Here is a 21,042-nt window from a genome sequence, read left to right as displayed (position 1 = left end):
GCATAAGGGGTGCCCATTGCCACCCACATTTCTGTAGATAATAATTATTCAAAAACATAAATGCATTGTTATTCAGAATCCTAATTGGCCTATTACCCTGTCTCTATTTGTAAATGATGTTTCTTCTAATATTTCAATTTCTCTCACCACTTCAATACCTAGATTAGGATAGACACAAACATTTTCATTTTTCACAGGCACACACACAAAATGTATTCATGCACACACGCACAGAGACACACACACTCACACACACACACACACACACACACACACACACACACACACACACATACTGGTGAGGTTCTTTTTGGTAAAATCCATTAATTATTGGTACAGTGGATTATCTATAACCAAGTAATTATACATTTCTTCACTGATTTGTCTACAAATGAGCACAATGATAGTACACACAGTCCATCCTATTACCTGACATCTGTTGACAACATGCATAACATATGTTGTATCATCAATAAGCATTAAATGCATATTCATATTATAGTCAATGGTTTAAAATGATACACCCACCCCCTTTATCAGCTGGTTTGATAGTAAAGAAAAGAATTCTTCTAAAGTGAGGTTATGTAAATAAAACTAGGTTTAGAAAATAAATAATTTATAAAAAATCTTGTTCACACACAAATTTAAAAACATGCTAGCAATAGTATACATGTGTGTGATGCATGTGCTTCTAAGGTGTTACTAGGTGATGCCCGTTAAAAACTGGATACCACTGCACCCATGTACAGTCAGTAGTCAAGCTTTGCTTTTAAAAACACCTTCAAAGCTACCAGTCTGCAAAATAATCTAAGCACCAATTAGCACCTCACTCAAAGTGTCAACCCATTGCTGAATAAAAAAGTCCCCCCCGATTCAAAAGAGAAATGTCCGTGAAAGAAAAAAGAAAATCAGAATAATTATATAATAAGTTCAGTCAGTTCTTGTTCTTCTTTTTGCTGTTTCTTTTCTTTGAGAGCTCTTTCTTGGTCCCCCACTCATTGATCGTTGATGTGATAAAGTTGTTGAGTAAGGTAAAAAGTGGAAAAAAGGGAAGAAGAAGGGCCTGAGGTATTAACAGTCCTTGAGTCCTTCCTTAAAATTACTGGGTGGTTGTTGCAGTGCTAGTGAAAAGAAGTTGCGACACGAACACAGTGTAGTACTGTGTCAGTTATGTCAGGTTTAATGCTCATAGCCCCTATATTTTTCAGGAACACATACCTGGGATGATATGTGGACAGATGTCATTTGTGAATGCCTGATGTCTTCATTTACATGTGCTACTTACATTCTGAGCAACACTGTTGCCAATCCAATACTAATTCACTGTCAACCATCAGAGCATACCATGGCTATGGGGGGTGTACACATCCTTATTGATATGACGCACCCTTTCTTGATTTGCCATGGGACCACATCACCACATATATTAACAGTACATGAGCCCGGTATGTGACATATGTCCTGTACTTTCACATGCAGTGTCTATGGAATGTGTTAGGTGTGTGGATGCTGACCATGATGCATACACTCCGTGTGAGCATATGTGTGCACACCCTTATCATGACAGTTTGTTGCACCTATTGTTATGTGTACTACAGTAGTCACTACACCTGGCAGGGATATAACAGCATGGGCTATCTGCATTTGCCAGTGTATGTTCAGTCTGTGCTACACATGTCACCCTAATATGCATGATTGCAAGGTCTACTCATGTGCACATCCCTTGATGTTCACACACTGCCATCACTAATGCTGTGGGGGTAGGGTTACATCTAACACAGTTCCTGAACCTGACTATGTGCAGATACAGCCATTCTTAGCATCCTTAGGATCCCTGCTGCAGTGCACTGGTTTGTCTTGCTGACACCCCCCCACCTTCAGCCTTTTTGCAGATGCTTGACAAGTAAGGCCTGTACATGTGTGTCATTTTGCAGTATCCCATACACTGAACACCCCATGCTACAGCCTAGTCCCAGCTGATAATGTGGACCACAGTAATATGTTATGCCATTGTGTAACTCCGCAACAATTGTCATTGTCCTACAGGTATATACACTGGTGTTGCATTATATACGGGTGTTGTTTCAAACATATCCCTACTCTTGGCCATATCTCCCACCATTATGTTACTCCCTGTGGACACATTCTGCAATGACAGGATGTTAATTATCTTACAGGTGTCTGACATACCCTTCCAATACCCCACCATGGTCACCAATGTGATGTCGTGCATTTAACAGCAACAGTATCTACAGCATGCATTCTGGGTAGGTGTGTTAGATGCATGCATGGAATATATCATAGCCATTACATGCCTAGTGTATTGGCAAGCATCAACATAAACCATTTTCACCAGCTACAGGCTGCTACCTTGGTGGTATACCGGGTGGACCTACATAAGAGGGTGAGAGATGCAAAGTCAGTGGCCACACCTGTTGCATTGCTACAGGTGGGTGAAGCATTAGAACACATCAACAGTACATGTCCACAATACTACCACATATGCATATCAGTTTATCACTACTATGCAGCAATAAACTATATCTATGACATGTCAGATATGCATGAGCTACCTGTACATATGTGGATGTATACACAACTGTGGCCTACTCATGTGGCCTGTGGCCTTACCTGCATGCTCCTCAGCCAGTTTGTGGTTAGCGCCCACCTCCACAAAGGTGTCTGGCAGTTGGTGGCCATGCGGATGGGCAGGTGCCACAAGGCTGGCTAGGAGCTCCTCCACACGTGTCAGGGGGGATGGATGGCATGGCCCCCCATTGTGAGGTGATCCCCCTGGACTGCAGCAGCATGCCAACGGGTATTGCAAAGCAGGTCAGAACAATGATGCCGGACCTGCTCATAACTGCGGTTGTGCAGTCTGACATCATTGACCCTGTGGAGTAGGTCATTCCACAGGGAGTCTGCTCCTGCTGATCATGGGTGGCCTGGCCAAACAAGACAGGGTAGTGCTGGATTAGGAGGTTTACCACAATGTTGCTCTCAGCAGCTGAGTAAGCCAGAAGCCTTCCATGTGACATCTTGCCTGAAAGACATAAAGATGGACACAGGTGTGAGCAAGGCATGCAACAAGGTTACCACATTTCTTAACACACATCACTGTCATCCCCCCCCCCACAATATCAGCAACAACAAACTGTACACACAACTCAATAGGTATGGCTACAGTTTACCTACCAGTGGGACAGATGTTGTATTGTACCACATTTTGTGCATTGTGTTTGTAGCTATGTTCCCTGTGTGGACACTATCATTGCTGGCCTGTTACAGACTATTCACCTGCATGCCATTGTCAGGGCCACTATGGTTTCATATATTCCTGTGGTATGCTTGCTATGTGGTTGCTGCACATCTGACATTCTGTGTTATTGTTAAATATACAACATACTTGCTCTTACAACTTAAGTACAATTTCAGCAAGTCTTTCAGTTGTAAGAGCAAGTATGTTGTATATTTAATTTTATGTCAATCATGCCCTTCTTTTTATGTAGGACGTACTGTCAGAGAGTTATATAAATGTGTGTATGAACACAAATATGCTGTTGAAACAGGTGACTTAAAGAATGCATTAGTGAAGCATTATGCTTCGAGTAAATGTAATGTTAAGTTTAAGTTTATTGTTCTGGAAGAAATTTACAACTATGACAGAAGGTTTGATGCAGAGAGTGAATTAAGCTGGAAAGAATATATGTGGTAAGTGAGGCTTAATGCCTGTTTTCCACCCGGCTTAAATAATAGAGATGAGTTCGCCGCTTACTTAAAAAGAAAGGGCTTGAAGCATCATTTAAAGAATATATGATGCATTGATTGTTTTCTAATTATTTAATTATTAGCTTGTTAGAATGCACTTTAAATGTTCAGTCCTTTGTATCATTATTCAGTCTGAAGAAGTCACTATAGGTGATGAAAGCGCTTACTGTTTAATGATTTATTAAAGTTTTTGGGTGTTCTTGGCCATCTTATTATTAGTTTTTATTTTCGTTAAGTTCGGCTACTGTTTTTTTGGTGTTATTTAATTGTGTTTGGTTTTATGGACACCCAAAGTGGTTTGAATTTTTTGGTTTTACCTTCAGGATGCACCTTAACAGATACTCCAAATGGTGCATTTGTACGTGGGCTTGGAGAAAACAGAACTGTGGAAAATATGCCTGGTAGCTGTGTGATTAATACAGTGAATGGAGCTGGCAACAGAGCTGTTATTTTGAATAGCAGGAATGATGCTGTATTATCTAGCGTTTTGGTGTCTCCTATTGATCTGTTTGCTGAAGTTAATCAGGCAGATGGAGGAAACAACAGTCCTAATGTTGGTGAGCTGTTTAACTGTTTAGAAAAAGATTTACTGAAGCTTAAGAGGCTTCAGTGGGACAATCTATATTTTGAGAACTGTTTGCGATAGCAGCGTGTGCCGAAGGGCTTACGTGTGACAGTGATGCCAATTATAGAAGATCCAGATGGTGAATTCGTAAATAATTGGAGTTCTTTAAATAAGAAAGTTGGTTTGCAATATGTTGAGATGTTTAGAGGTTATAACATTAGTAGGATGGATAACCTCAATACTAAAATCCAACTTGAATTTTTTCATTTAAAAGATACAGTTACAAAAGATAATGTTGATGCCAAGTTCTGTTGTATCTAAGATAAACTCATTAAGGAGAATGAGATACTCAAAAAACGTAAGACCAAGAAATTTTTGCATGATTCTGATGAATACGCAAAAGGTATAGCTTATCAGATTCCTGGTCATAGTCATGTGAGGGAATCAACCAATCAGCTCCCCGTTTCGGCTCAAACAACTAGAGACAGTAATGAGGTGGATGATGATGTTCCTCACCGTTCAGAGCATTTGCTGGCTAAAAATGGTAGCACTGTTAATAGGGATGTACAGCCATCTACTAGTCAAATTTCCAGTTCTACAAATTTTCAAAGTGCATGAGTGCAACAACCAGTAACTGTTTATCAAACAGGAGCACAGGGTACTAGGACTTGGGTGGAGGTAACAGCAGTAAACCACCCTGTAGGGAATTATCATTACAACAACAATCGCAACAACTTTCAGAAAAGGAGATAGAAAAATCCGAGATATCAACAACGGAGGTACTAGACAGTAGTGAAATTAAATTTAAAATAACTACTAGAACAGCACAACCTAACTTTTTGACAAGTTTTGTTATGACATTTAACAATGACTCTGATTCCATCTGGTCTATCATCTGGAAAAATTGGCATTTTATTAAATGCAACCCTTTATTGTTGGAAAAATTGGGCATGCACCCATTTGTAGTATACAAAAAGGGGAACAATTTAAAAGAATTGCTCCAAAGGAACATGGATTGTAACCCCTTTACTAGACAAAAAGGTATGTTTATTTGTGGGGCTTGCAATTGGTGTAAAATGCTAAAAACAGGTAACTCATTTCTGGTGAGGAATAGGAAATTTTATATAAATTATAAGATGAATTGCAATACGAAGTCTGTTGTTTATGTGGCCCTGTGTCACTGTTGCCCAGCATTTTACATTGGTAAGACGGACCGCACGCTTCGCGAGCGGATTTACCAACATGTCTATGCAATTAAAAAAAAAAATTGTGAAAATGCTTTGGCAAAACATACAATGGCTCATCCAGAGCACAGTTTCCAGTTCATGGCTATTGACCATGTACCCCCAAATATGACAGGTGGACCTTTTTCATTGGTCCTGGAAACTCGTGAACTGGAATGGCAAATCAAACTTGATGCCTTCACAGTCCCTGGATTAAATGAAAATTGCAACATTTCTTCTGTTTTAAAGTTTAAAAGTTACTTAAGGTAAGGGATGGGCACTTCATTATCCCTATGAGTAAAACATACACCCTTTAAGTAATTTGGCTATGGTTTATTTCTGTGGTGATTTTTTGACGTTTTGCATAATTTTCCTTTGTAAAGCTTATTAGATGCAAAAGTTTTGTAGCCCATCGGTATATTATATACACTCATAAAAGTAAGAGGTATGTTTTATTGGGTGGTAATAATTTTTCGATGTTCTGCACACCTCACCCTTGCAAAAGCCTGCTAGTTGTAAGAGTTTTTTTTGTGTAGCCTATTTGGTATTATGTCTAGATATATGATTCTATATTTTAACACGTAAACCTAATGACTAGGTTAACATTTTTGCTTATTTATTAAAAATATATGACTGGCCTTTGGACAGTAGTTTTGCATTGATAGTCCACTTGGTAAATATGGCTTATGACTTATATCGTGAGCTAAATAAGAAGTTTCTTTTCCCATTTGACCTAACAATAACTATTTATATACCTTTACCATCGAGGATGTTTAAATTATCTTTCTACATGATATGATGGCATAACTCACCCTTTTTAACAATAACTTGTTTGGTTGTCCCTATGAGAAATACTTTCTTTTATTACTGTATATTTGTAATTTTATACTTTTATATTTTAAATTATTTATGGATTGGTAGGAAGTGACGTGTATGTATGTCACTTACAATGTTTTAAATTTGAAAAGCTAGCGCACTTTTCATTTGTTTCTGAGGAAGCTACTGAATGTTCAGTGGCAAAAATGCTGTGGTTTTGAGTGAAAATTAAATTGCGTTAAAACTACTTTGTGGTCTCTTGGCCTGTTGGACACCAGGTTCTTGTTTTTCGACAGTTTCTTTGGTTGATTTGATTTGTTTAAATTTAAAATTGTTAATTTGTCTTCATTCTTTTTGAATGAAGAAATTTGTTGCTTGTTATCTAAAGGGTGGAATTTTGTGCCCAGTTCAAGAACTGATAAATGTGATGTTATTAATTCACTTAGAGACTACGTCAGAAAATTAAATTTTAAGATGATTTTTGATAAAGATACTCCTAATTCGAATGAGATTAAAAGACCCAGTTTGTATAATCCCCCATTAAAAAAATAATTAGAAATTTTTTTAATGATGATAGAAATGCAGATTATTGATTTATTAAGCCAGCCTGCTAGTTTTAAGTATTATAACTTAAACAAACATGAAAATAGTATTCTTAAGTGTCTTTTGAATAATCCAGATATTTTAATTACCAAGGCAAACAAAGGTGGAGCTTTGGTGGTGTTAAATAAGTGGGATTATGAACGCAAGATGCGTGATATGTTATCTGACACTAAGTTTTATAAAAAAGTTTTTTTCTCTGAAGTGAGAAAGTCATTTGCGTTTATTGATTCTATGATAGAGGAGTTTACACGAATAGGATCACAGATGAAATCAGAAAGTATTTAAGAACCGGTACTCCTAAATTAAGCCGTGTATTTGGTCTACCTAAAATTCATAAGTGTTTGAATGATCCACCTATAAGACCAATAGTATCAAGTGTTAATAGTAAGACTGAGGCTTTAGCTATATTTACTGACAGGTATTTGCAAAGAGTTGTTGAAAATGGTTCTACCTTTATTAAAGATACTTTTGATTTTAAGAAGAAGGTGGAAGATTTGATAATAACGGAAAATGTTATATTAGTCACTATGGATATCCAGTCTTTATATACGATGATACCAAATGTTGAGGGACCGGAGACAGTAAGGGTAGAACTACTCAATTCCAAAATGTATTCTAAAAATACAGTTGGTTTACTGATGGAAATGTTAGATATTATCTTAAGTTATAACTGTTTTGAATTTGACAATTGTATTTTCCATCAGATTAATGGTGTTGCTATGGGTGCCACTATGGAGCCCAGCTACGCTAATTTATTTATGCAAGGCTGGGAAAGAATCAATATTTTAGGAAGTGTTTTCTCTGATAAATGATGAAGGATGAAGTTAGTTTGAATAATTTTATAACATATCTTAATGGCATCAACCCATATTTGCAGTTTACAGTACAGTATAATACTATTAGTATAAAATACTTGGATGTAGAGGTGATTAAGAGGGGTGAAAATATTTACACCAAGATATTTAAAAAAGAGGTTCAAAATAATAACTATCTACGTCACAGTAGTATGCATCCAAAAAGAATGAAAGAAAATATTGTTAAAAGTCAGTTATTACGTGCTAACAGACTTACTAAATATGATAGTGATTTTGATAAGGAGAGTAGCTTAATGTGTGAAAAATTTAAATATAGAGGTTATCCATCTGATGTTATTCATAAGGCTTTAAGTGAAGTTAATTCCTTAAGATATAATAAAGCCACTTTTGAGAAAACCACCATGAACAATGGAGAGTTTGGTGTTCGTATGCAAATTAGTAATTCAGTAGATAGTTATAATATTAAGAAGCTAATTATTAATAACTGGAAAATATTACAAAGTTCTATTGAGTTTAAAGATAGATTGGGAGACAGACACCAGTTTATTTATAAAAAAGGCAAAAGTTTTAAGAATTTATTTAAGAGTAAGATGGAGAAACGTATTAATCTAAATATCAGAAAGTTAGGGATGTTCAAGTGTTTTAACTGCAAGTTATGTGATTACTTACTGACGGATGTCAGCGAAGTTTATATCAATGGTTTTAAGTACAATTTCAGCAAGTCTTTCAGTTGTAAGAGCAAGTATGTTGTATATTTAATTTTATGTCAATCATGCCCTTCTTTTTATGTAGGACGTACTGTCAGAGAATTACATAAATGTGTGTATGAACACAAATATGCTGTTGAAACAGGTGACTTAAAGAATGCATTAGCGAAGCATTATGCTTCAGGTAAATGTAATGTTAAGTTTAAGTTTATTGTTCTGGAAGAAATTTACAACTATGACAGAAGGTATGATGCAGAGAGTGAATTAAGCTGGAAAGAATATATATGACAAGTGAGGCTTAATGCCTGTTTCACTGCTTACTTAAAAAGAAAGGGCTTGAAGTATCATTTAAAGAATATATGATGCATTGATTGTTTTCTAATTATTTAATTATCACCTTGTTAGAATGCACTTTAAATGTTCAGTGCTTTGTATCATTATTCAGTCTGAAGAAGTCACTATAGGTGATGAAAGCACTTACTGTTTAATGATTTATTAAAGTTTTTGGGTGTTTTTGGCCGTCTTATTATTAGTTTTTATTTTCATTAAGTTCAGCTACTGTTTTTTTTTGGTGTTATTTAATTGTGTTTGGTTTTATGGACACCCAAAGTGGTTTGAATTTTTTGGTTTTACCTTCAGGATGCACTTTAACAGATACTCCAAATGGTGCATTTGTACGTTGGCTTGAAGAAAACAGAACTGTGGAAAATATGCCTGGTAGCTGTGTGATTAATACAGTGAATGGAGCTGGCAACAGAGCTGTTATTTTGAATAGCAGGAATGATGCTGTATTATCTAGCATTTTGGTGTCTCCTATTGATCTGTTTGCTGAAGTTAATCAGGCAGATGGAGGAAACAACAGTCCTAATGTTGGTGAGCTGTTTAACTGTTTAGAAAAAGATTTACTGAAGCTTAAGAGGCTTCAGTGGGACAATCTATATTTTGAGAACTGTTTGCGAGCGCAGCATGTGCCGAGGGGCTTACGTGTGACAGTGATGCCAATTATACAAGATCAAGATGGTGAATTCGTAAATAATTGGATTTCTTTAAATAAGAAAGTTGGTTTGCAATATGTTGAGATGCTTAGAGGTTATAACATTAGTAGGATGGATAACCTCAATACTAAAATCCAACTTGAATTTTTTCATTTAAATGATACAGTTACAAAAGATAATGTTGATGCCAAGTTCTGTTGTATCTAAGATAAACTCATTAAGGAGAATGAGATACTCAAAAAATGTAAGACCAAGAAATTTTTGCATGATTCTGATGAATACGCAAAAGGTATAGCTTATCAGATTCCTGGTCGTAGTCATGTGAGGGAATCAACCAATCAGCTCCCCGTTTTGGCTCAAACAACTAGAGACAGTAATGAGGTGGCTGATGATGTTCCTCACCGTTCAGAGCATTTGCTGGCTAAAAATGGTAACAATGTTAATAGGGATGTACAGCCATCTACTTGTCAAACTTCCAGTTCTACAAATTTTCAAAGTGCACGAGTGCAACAACCAGTAACTGTTTATCAAACAGGAGCACAGGGTACAAGGACTTGGGCGGAGGTAACAGCAGTAAACTGCCCTGTAGGGAATTATCATTACAACAACAATCGCAACAACTTTCAGAAAAGGAGATAGAAAAATCCGAGATATCAACAACGGAGGTACTAGACAGTAGTGACATTAAATTTAAAATCGTTAATTTGTCTTCATTCTTTTTGAATGAAGAAGTTTGTTGCTTGTTATCTAAAGGATGGAATTTTGTGTCCAGTTCAAGAACTGATAAATGTGATGTTATTAATTCACTTAGAGACTACGTCAGAAAGTTAAATTTTAAGATGATTTTTGAAAAAGATACTCCTAATTCGAATGAGTTTAAAAGACCCAGTTTGTATAATCCCCATTAATAAAATAATTAGAAATTTTTTTAATGACGACAGAAATGCAGATTATTGATTTATTAAGCCAGCCTGCTAGTTTTAAGTATTATAACTTAAACAAACATGAAAATAGTATTCTTAAGTGTCTTTTGAATAATCCAGGTATTTTAATTACCAAGGCAGACAAAGGTGGAGCTTTGGTGGTGTTAAATAAGCGGGATTATGAACTCAAGATGCGTGATATGTTATCTGACACTAAGTTTTATAAAAAAGTTTTTTTCTCTGAAGTGAGAAAGTCATTTGCGTTTATTGATTCTATGATAGAGGAGTTTACACGAATAGGATCACAGATGAAATCAGAAAGTATTTAAGAACCGGTACTCCTAAATTAAGCTGTGTATTTGGTCTACCTAAAATTCATAAGTGTTTGAATGATCCATCTATAAGACCAATAGTATCAAGTGTTAATAGTAAGACTGAGGCTTTAGCTATATTTACTGACAGGTATTTGCAAAGAGTTGTTGAAAATGGTTCTACCTTTATTAAAGATACTTTTGATTTTAAGAAGAAGGTGGAAGATTTGATAATAACAGAAAATGTTATATTAGTCACTATGGATATCCAGTCTTTAAATACGATGATACCAAATGTCGAGGGACCGGAGACAGTAAGGGTAGAACTACTCAATTCCAAAATGTATTCTAAAAATACAGTTGATTTACTGATGGAAATGTTAGATATTATCTTAAGTTATAACTGTTTTGAATTTGACAATTGTATTTTCCATCAGATTAATGGCGTTGCTATGGGTGCCACTATGGTGCCCAGCTACGCTAATTTATTTATGCAAGGCTGGGAAAGAATCAATATTTTAGGAAGTGTTTTCTCTGATAAATGATGAAGGATGAAGTTAGTTTGAATAATTTTATAACATATCTTAATGGCATCAACACATATTTGCAGTTTACAGTACAGTATAATACTATTAGTATAAAATACTTGGATGTAGAGGTGATTAAGAGGGGTGAAAATATTTACACCAAGATATTTAAAAAAGAGGTTCAAAATAATAACTATCTACATCACAGTAGTATGCATCCGAAAAGAATGAAAGATAATATTGTTAAAAGTCAGTTATTACGTGCTAACAGACTTACTAAATATGATAGTGATTTTGATAAGGAGAGTAGCTTAATGTGTGAAAAATTTAAATATAGAGGTTATCCATCTGATGTTACTCATAAGGCTTTAAGTGAAGTTAATTCCTTAAGATATAATAAAGCCATTTTTGAGAAAACCACCATGAACAATGGAGAGTTTGGTGTTCGTATGCAAATTAGTAATTCAGTAGATAGTTATAATATTAAGAAGCTAATTATTAATAACTGGAAAATATTACAAAGTTCTATTGAGTTTAAAGATAGATTGGAAGACAGACCCCAGTTTATTTATAAAAAAGGCAAAAGTTTTAAGAATTTATTTCAGAGTAAGATGGAGAAACCTATTAATCTAAATATCAGAAAGTTAGGGATGTTCAAGTGTTTTAACTGCAAGTTATGTGATTACTTACTGACGGATGTCAGCGAAGTTTATATCAATGGTCTTAAGTACAATTTCAGCAAGTCTTTCAGTTGTAAGAGCAAGTATGTTGTATATTTAATTTTATGTCAATCATGCCCTTCTTTTTATGTAGGACGTACTGTTAGAGAATTACATAAACGTGTGTATGAACACAAATATGCTGTTGAAACAGATGACTTAAAGAATGCATTAGTGAAGCATTATGCTTCGAGTAAATGTAATGTTAAGTTTAAGTTTATTGTTCTGGAAGAAATTTACAACTATGACAGAAGGTTTGATGCAGAGAGTGAATTAAGCTGGAAAGAATATATATGACAAGTGAGGCTTAAAGCCTGTTTTCCACCTGGCTTAAATAATAGAGATGAGTTCACCGCTTACTTAAAAAGAAAGGGCTTGAAGTACATTTAAAGAATATATGATGCATTGATTGTTTTCTAATTATTTAATTATCACCCTGTTAGAATGCACTTTAAATGTTCAGTGCTTTGTATCATTATTCATTCTGAAGAAGTCACTATAGGTGATGAAAGCGCTTACTGTTTAATGATTTATTAAAGTTTTTGGGTGGTTTTGGTCGTGTTTTTATTAGTTTTTATTTTTGTTAAGTTCGGCTACTGTTTTTTTGGTGAGATTTAAATAATTATCAAACAACAGGAAATATGTCCCATCATTACAGTGAATTCATCACGTACCAATTGAGGTGGATATTTAGTGTATTGTTGGAGATATGGTGTGTGAGGTGAAAGATGTCAATTAACAACTAGTATATTCCTGTAGTTTGCATTAATTTCCTAGTCAGTGCTGTTATCTCTACCTTACAAGTATCACTACACTACCCTATTGCCTTAGTTTGGACAGTGATATGGCTGTCGACAACTATATACATGGACTGGTTTTACCTGCAGTATACCCCTCTTACCTGGTATACCTGTGGAGGAAATGTTTGTTAACACTATTTCTACACATACTCCCAGATTCCAGGCTGATGTTGCGCACATACCTGTCCATCGCTTTCTGCACAGACTGTCCATGTCTTGACCATATGCAGGTGAACCGGAACATACCTAGACTATTGCTCTCTTCAGCATTTAGTGACTTACAACACTCTTATACAGGATTTCCTAGGCAGTTATATTATGTAGCACAGTGTGGGTGACAGTGATCAGTGATACCTTATTATTCAGATCAACTGCAACACTCACAATGCCATACAATACCAGAGTAAACAGTACCAGTACAGGGTATCAGTCTTTTATTTCCAGACACAGTGTTCGCATCTGACGGACCTGCGGGAACAATGTTTGTTGGCACTACCTGAATATTGCCACACAAAGTACCAGAGTTCACATTAGTATCATGCACTTACATCTCACTCTGTTACTGTACACACTGTGGTCACCGCTTGGCAACATGGGGGTATAGAGGGGACATACTTGGCCTAACACTCTCATAACATTTTGGGGAGTTTCTAGTGTGACAGGTGTGTTTTTATAGATGTGTGACAATCAGTTGTATTTCCTTGTCTGCTGCCTAAACATCTGGGATCACCCCACTTATTTCCCAGGGGGACAGGGTGACAGGCAGCAGATATGGGCCAATATACTGGACATTCTGGACATATCTGTACAGTTGTGGTGTATGATTCTGTATGCTACTTTCACTCCCAGGATTCAGACTGTGGCTGTGTCTGCTAACACTAAAACACTGTCCATCACAGTTGTGTCTGCTATATGGATATTGCTGTATATCTCTTATCTGATTTTTGTGTATAATTCTCCTGTGGTTTTACATTCTGACTTTGTATTACATCACTCTTATACAGGATTTCCTAGACAGTTATATTATATTATGTAGCAGAGTGTGGGTGACAGTGATGAGTACTACCTTATTATTCAGAGCAGCTGCAACACTAACAATGCCATACAATACCAAAGTAAACAGTACCAGTACAGGGTATCACTCTTTTATTTCTGGGTACAGTGTTCGTATCTGATGGACCTTTGGGAGCAATGTTTGTTAGCACTACCTGACTGTTGCCACAGAGCGTACCAGTTTTACATTAGTATTATGCACTTACATCTCACTCTGTTACTGTACACACTCTGGTCTCAGCTTGGCAACATGGGGGCGTAGATGAGACATCCTTGGCTTATTACTCTCAGAACAGTTTGGGGAGTTGCTAGAGTAACAGGTTTGTTCTTATAGATGTGTAGCAATCAGTTGTATTTCTTGTTTGCAGTCTATACATCTGGGATCATCCCACTGATTTCGCTGGGGAACACAGTGACAGGCAACAGATATGGGCCAATGTACCAGACATTCTGGACATATCTGTACAGTTGTGGGGTATGATTCCGCATGCAGACTACTACCACTCCCAGGATTTGAACCATGGCTGTGTGCGCTAAAAATAAAATAGTTCATATCTCACTTGTGTGTGCTATTTGGATTTTGCTGTCTGTTTTTTCACTGTTTTCTGTCTATGTCTCTCCCAGTTGTACTATCTGACCTCTGGAAATTACACCAGTCATATGCAGACACTCCTACACATTTTTTTATTTATGTTCTACGGTGTGGCTAACAGTGCTTAATACAACAGTACTATTAAGTGATTTCAAATCTACATTATAAATACCAGAGTAAACACATTCAGTCCAGCAGTTAGACCTTCATTGTCAGGCTATTATGCTTTTATTTACATACAGCCTATATGAGAATCTTCCTGCTATATTCCTGGTGTATGCAGTGCTTGCCTTAAACAATACAGGTTGTATAAAGGCAATTGACATACTAATACAGTTAGATTTATTTCCTATGACAGCACATGCAAGAGTATTACTAACCTGCCCAGTGTTGCAACCTCTCCAAGGAGCAGCCATGGGCCTCCTGGTTCGCAGCATGCTCACTTGCCACTGTGAAGGACATAAGGGGAATATTCAGCCATACCTATCCATAATATACATGAGCTGGCAATTATTAAACAGGTAGTGGAGTGATACTTACACACTGCTGGGACCTCCCCTGTCATCTTAGCCTCTTGTATCCACTGATCCAAGAGATCCCCCTTTCGCCGCTTCAGGTCAGTATAGTGATGCCTGGCCTGTTCACCAGTTCGGGGTATGTCAGTGGCACTGGTGAGGTCACGGACGAGATGGTCCAAGGCTTCTGCTTTATATTGGGAACCCTGGTACTGGCCCTGCAGCAGTCTCTGCTCATGGTCTTTGACAAGGAGTCCTGCCATGACTCTGGACTCCTGGATGCCCCAGCACTGCACCCAAAAGCGCACTCCCTCTCCCATTCCAGACATGGTGCCTACAAGTGGAAGCTACAACCAGTTATGAGATGTATTTCCACCTGTTGGGTTTAAATAGGACCAATTCCTGCACTTTTCAGTGACTGGATGGTTTTGAAAAGGCTAAGCTATGGGCAAACCTTCTTACCTAAGGTTGGCATTGTTTAAATGGGTAACCACTGGGCAAATTAAGTTAGCTGGCCTACACATTGCTTAAACCTGCTAAGCTGGCCTCTGCAATGCTTAGCATTGCTTAATATTTACTTAGCATTATATTTGCTTTTTGGCATTGATTTATTATTCATCACATGTTTTATATATATATATATATATATATATATATATATATATATATATATGTGTGTGTGTGTGTCTGGTGTCCGTGATTCATGTGTACATACATTGTATGGGATCCTTGTGTTTATTAGGGGACTTCAATACTCTATTACAATTACATCTCACACATCTGGGCTTACTTCAGTACTCCATTTCACATACTTATATTATGTAGTAGGTTATAGAACATAAGACTGTATATAGATTCCTTTCACATGTTTAGATTGATTTTACTATAGTGTAGATTAGTTTGGTGATACCTCAATTTTGTGTATTGTTGTGATGGCTTAGTGGTTAACTACTTTGATTATAGTGTATAGGGTCCTGGGTTCAAGACCTGCAAAGGCTGTTTTTTTTGCAGCTGAGCAGAACAGCGGTTGTTGGATACAGAGTGATTAAGGCACTTTTGAGCACTTGTAAGCAGGTTTGCGTGGGATTGCATGAGGGTAAGCAATGCTAACTTCTGATTAAATATGCTTACAGAGAGTTAACTTCAATATTGTTTAACCTGTGTGCACATTGCTTACCCCTGTGCAAATAGGCTGAAACCTGCTTACTAGTGCTTACATATGCTTACTCCCGCTTACTACTGCTTAATAGTGCTTATACTTGCTTACTAGTGCTTACTCCCACTTACCATTGCACTAATTTAGACAGCAATATCCAATGGTTCTTGGGAAGGTGGAGGATTTGGAAGCTGTATGGAGAAGTCTATATCAGATTGTTGACGTTTTAATACTTCGATTCACTAAAGATCAAACGTTAGTGATCTAAGTACTCAAACTTTGAATTACTATAAAAATATTTTTAAAACAACAAATGTAAAACCTAAAGGCTGGAAAGCAGGAGGGCAAGCCCTGCTGTTCCCCTCACACCCCCGGTACTTAAATATACCAACTCCGAGATGGTACTCCAGTGTAGTACAGTGTGGAAATGGAAGATTTCCATTTCCTACACTGTAGCGTGATCTCAGAGTTGCTATAGTTAAAGAGTGGGAGGTTTGGGGTGCGCAGCACCCCTGCTTGCACCCTTTTGTTTGTTTTTTTTTTTCCTTTTAAAAATATTTTTATTATAATTTGAAGTTTTAGTACTTCGATCACTAAAGTTCGATCTTTAGTAATTCAAAGTATTAAAACTTCGACAATCTGCTATAGACCCATATAGAGTTATCATTCATTACACATTTTACCTTCTATTTGTATCCCTGATTCCTGTGTACATATACTGTATGGGGCACATGTATTATCTGTGGACTTTGCAAGATTATGACACTGACACCTCACATCTGCATTTAATACAGTACTCCAGTTCACAAATCTATGTTATATAGTAGTTATGCAACTAAAAATATTGGTCATAAAGTGATTTGACATGGAAAATGGTTTGCACTGCAGTGGGACTCGAACCAGGAATAACTGCTCATAAGGTAAATGCTCTAACCACTAGATTATTGCATATATTTTGCTTTTTATCATCTTCTGCCATTTAACTTGCATTAACCGTAGCTAAGCAATGGGCAAACCTGCGCACCTATGGTTAAATTTAATCTGTTTCATAAAAAAAATAAAATATCTTTATAGTGTTTGTTTTCACTATTGCTCCTGTACACGTGGGGGGATGTTGCTGGGGGTATGCGTACACCTATGAGTGGTCTCACTCATTCTTTTAGGACATGTCTGCTGTTCTTCATTGCAGGGGCATGCATATTTTGAGAGCTCTGCTCCATGTAAGATTAGGAGCTCAGGCAGCGCATCTTCATTAATATGCATGGTGCGCTGCCGTCCTGTTCCTAAATGGCCACTTCCGTGCAGGACTAAGCTTGTCCTGCACAGGAGAATAGTAAATCTGGGGGTTAGTTGGGCATTTTGTGTTAGTGTTATGTAGGTGATACAAATCATGACTAAATGACAGAAATGCATGCTGACTTTTTAATAGCAGTTAAACATCACATGTACTGCTTGCCTGTCTCTAGATTCAAAATTTTTATAGTAAGTTAAGTTGTTAGGTGAATGAGTAAGTGAGTGTGCCATTAGGTACATTTTCTATGAAGATCATTTTGCTATTATTGTCTAATCACTTCTGAGCTGCAAGTACTGTTTTCAAGACAAAGAGAAAGTCTCTGAGAATATAAGCTCGTTAACTATATGTCAGCTAGTTACAGTGAGAGTAAATGTAAGTAGTACATAAAATTAACTGTCTTGAGTAGCTAAAAAGGGTTTTATGGTACTGTGTAGACATACTCTTAACACGGAAAGCACAAGACATTAAGTAAGTTGGTTAATTTTAATTAGTTAGTTAACTAGTTGGCTAATTAGGTCTTAATGTTATGTTTTCTTCCTCATTCCAAACATAGTCATTATATGCACCCACCCCCACTCTGCTTATCTACGATTTCATCTGATAAATGTTAATATACCACTAATTACCCTTACTGGAGCTTAAAAGTAAGAGTTCAAAATATTTCCATCTGAGATCAGTGGCACCATCACTGGATGCAGAAGTTACTGAACTCCCAGATAGTCTAAAAGAAAATATCTCAACCAGATTGAACTTAGGAAGGCCATCCTGAATAACACTGTAGTGCAACATAGCTTAGTACTTCTGAGCATCTCTGTAGACTGCCACACTCCTAGGCCTTTGCATGGTTTGACACTTTTATACAAGAGTACTTCACATTTTTCAACAGGATGTGAAATCAGGTTATGATTATTTCTATCCCAACCCTACTAGGGAGACCTCTAGTGCTAGGTTCACTTGTTAGACCTAAATCACCATCACTATAATGGGAGAAAAAAATACCATTGGTCACATTAAACCATGGGGATTTTAGTTGATGAAGTTTATACTGCCAATTGAAAGCTTTAAACATAACTGGGCTTAGTTAATAGCAAAGTCATGTTCAATCTACTGCTGTGGTCAGTAGTCTATAACATTTCTGGCTTGATGGTCCAGCCAAGCCTTAAGCAAATCATTTTCTCCTGTATACCTTATGCAGAGCTGACGTAAGAATCAGCTAATTATAGACTATGATGAAACCGCATATTGCAAAGGAGAATGAGGTCTGAATAACTTGCCACAGCTCTTCATGATTCCTTGCTTATGTTCACCCTGAAAATCTTCATTAGCCCCTATGCCTAGCTCCTTGTTTTTACAGTTTGGTTTCCTTACACCTATTTGCTACATAATCACTTTCATTGTGCAGTGTTCTGCATGTATTCTTGTCTATGGCAGTGGGCTTTTGAAGGGGATGTATCTTGCCCCTCTCCATTGCGTTTTTTAGTGTTCAAAAAGAGAGTCCTGTGGGGATGAATGCAGAACAATTTTGGTTGCCAAGGCTAAGGCCCACGCACTAGAGGACACAAAGTAATTGTGGTCGGTACTGAAAAATCACAGTTGGATACTAGAATAAAGAAAAAGGTGGAAGTTATTCTTGAAACACATATTCTATCATTTCCAGTGTTAGTGTTTGATTTAGTCTCTATGGACTATGAGGCTAATAGTCGTAAAAGTTCAATCAAGTGGAATACTTTTGTGCTTCACAGGTTCATATGTTCATAGGGATGGTGAACAAGCTCGAGACCTCTTTGCTGTCAAGGATCTGGATGTGGTAGATCCCATGCTGGAGCTTATGAGCGTCCATGTAATTATCCAGTTCCTCCCTTAAGTTTTGGGTTGATGGGTTCAATTTAATTGAAACAGAAAGTTTATTCCTTAGGCACATGCACCCTTAAAATATAAAGATGTCACATTTTTTCAGTAAAGTTAATGATAGCTTTTAGTTAAGCCAAGTTTCCTCTTGTGTCTGGGTCACTAGAGAGGTGTTCTGAACAAAGGCTTTCAAATAGCTGGGGACTCTTTAATACTCTGCCTGTCAAGTGTAGGTTTCCCCTAAGAAGACAATAAAGTAGAGAGGAGAAGATTAGCTGCTGTAGTATTTGGCTATAAGACACATTTGGCAGAGTTTGGTTCTTTTTGTGAGGAATCTTTGTACCGTCCGTAACTGCACCAGACATCATGGAGTAGACTACAGAGTAAGGTGAATTATTCTACAACAGGTTAATAAGAGTTATATAAAGGGCAGCAGCTACCTTTGTGATACAACCTTTGACTACATGAAAGATCAGGTGGTGATTCCATATGCTTTTCTCCTGGTAGCTGCTATATAATACTGCACTAATGACATGGCAGTGCAATGACAGAATCCTCCTATTCTTGTCTGTTGTGTATGACCTTGTAGCTAACTGTGAATCCACATTATTATGGCTTTATGTACCTTTATATTCCTGAATTTGTGTATGATTCCATCAAGGAGTATAGCGTCAAGTGTCAAATTCATTTAAGACTTCATCTGTATTGGCAGTCACTGTGTAAGAGAAATTTCGAAGGTTAAGCATACGTGATCTAGCTTTGACAAACCATATTGGGTTAGGACATGGAGAAGGAGACTTCCTGTGTCTGCGTAAATAAGATTTGTGATGAGTCTCCATCACTTTGTACCATGTGCTTGTGATTCTGAGCAGTCTATAAATATTGGTGTGTGCTGATGAACCTCTCTTGTTGACTGATGGTTACAATAGTTAGATTTCAGGTATTAGGGACATTGCCAGTTTTTAATACTGTATGGGTAAAGGGGTATTCAATGATTACCCATCTGATGATTACAGAACTTGAATTCACATGTTTTTTTAGCCGTCTGGTAATTATAGGATCTAAAACAAACACACAAACAAACAAACAAACAAACAAACAAACAAACAAACAAACAAACAGACAAACAGATAACTCCTTGTTTTTATCCACAAACTGTATTGTTTTGTGAAGAATAATTTTTCCTTGTAAACAGAAGCTAACCTTGATGTTATATAATGTTTCTCCCTTTGGTGTTAATGTAACATCAGCTCAACACTACTAATGAAACTTAGAAGTATGTAAACCTAATTATTAGCTGGGGCATACTTTTCCCAGTGAATACAGGGACAATTTAAGTCATCCAGTAGTATTTTCTGTTATGGGGAAGGTTGTAAGTTTATCAAGGAAATGTGCCTGTTCTAGTGGCAGCATGTAGGTGATTTGATAATGTTAAAAATTGTAATTTGTTTTGTTTATTGTAAGCTGAGTATAGAATATTTAATGTGCTCACTTTGTTTCCATTAGTTACTTTTGAAAGATTTATTCAGGAAAATTGACACTCCACCTACTTGGTCAGTAGGATGAGTAAATTTCAATTTTAACCAAGTATTTCCGGAATGCAGGGCTGCCACTTGAGCTACATCTCTGTGATGGCACATACCTTAGTTCTTTCAATCACAGCTTATATTTTTATTTAGACTGAAGCTATTGATGAGTCCTAGTGTCACTTTATTTTAATGTACAGAATTTAACTTGGAATGATCACTAATATGACCTACTGTGGAAAGACACTGGAGAAAGAAGATTTTTTTTCAGTACTCTAACCACTTT

This window comes from Protopterus annectens, chromosome 3.part0 (genome assembly GCF_019279795.1).
Source record: "Protopterus annectens isolate FY-2018-M chromosome 3.part0, PAN1.0, whole genome shotgun sequence".
NCBI classification, from domain to species: Eukaryota; Metazoa; Chordata; order Ceratodontiformes; family Protopteridae; genus Protopterus; species Protopterus annectens.
Note: the sequence above shows the minus strand (reverse complement) of the source record.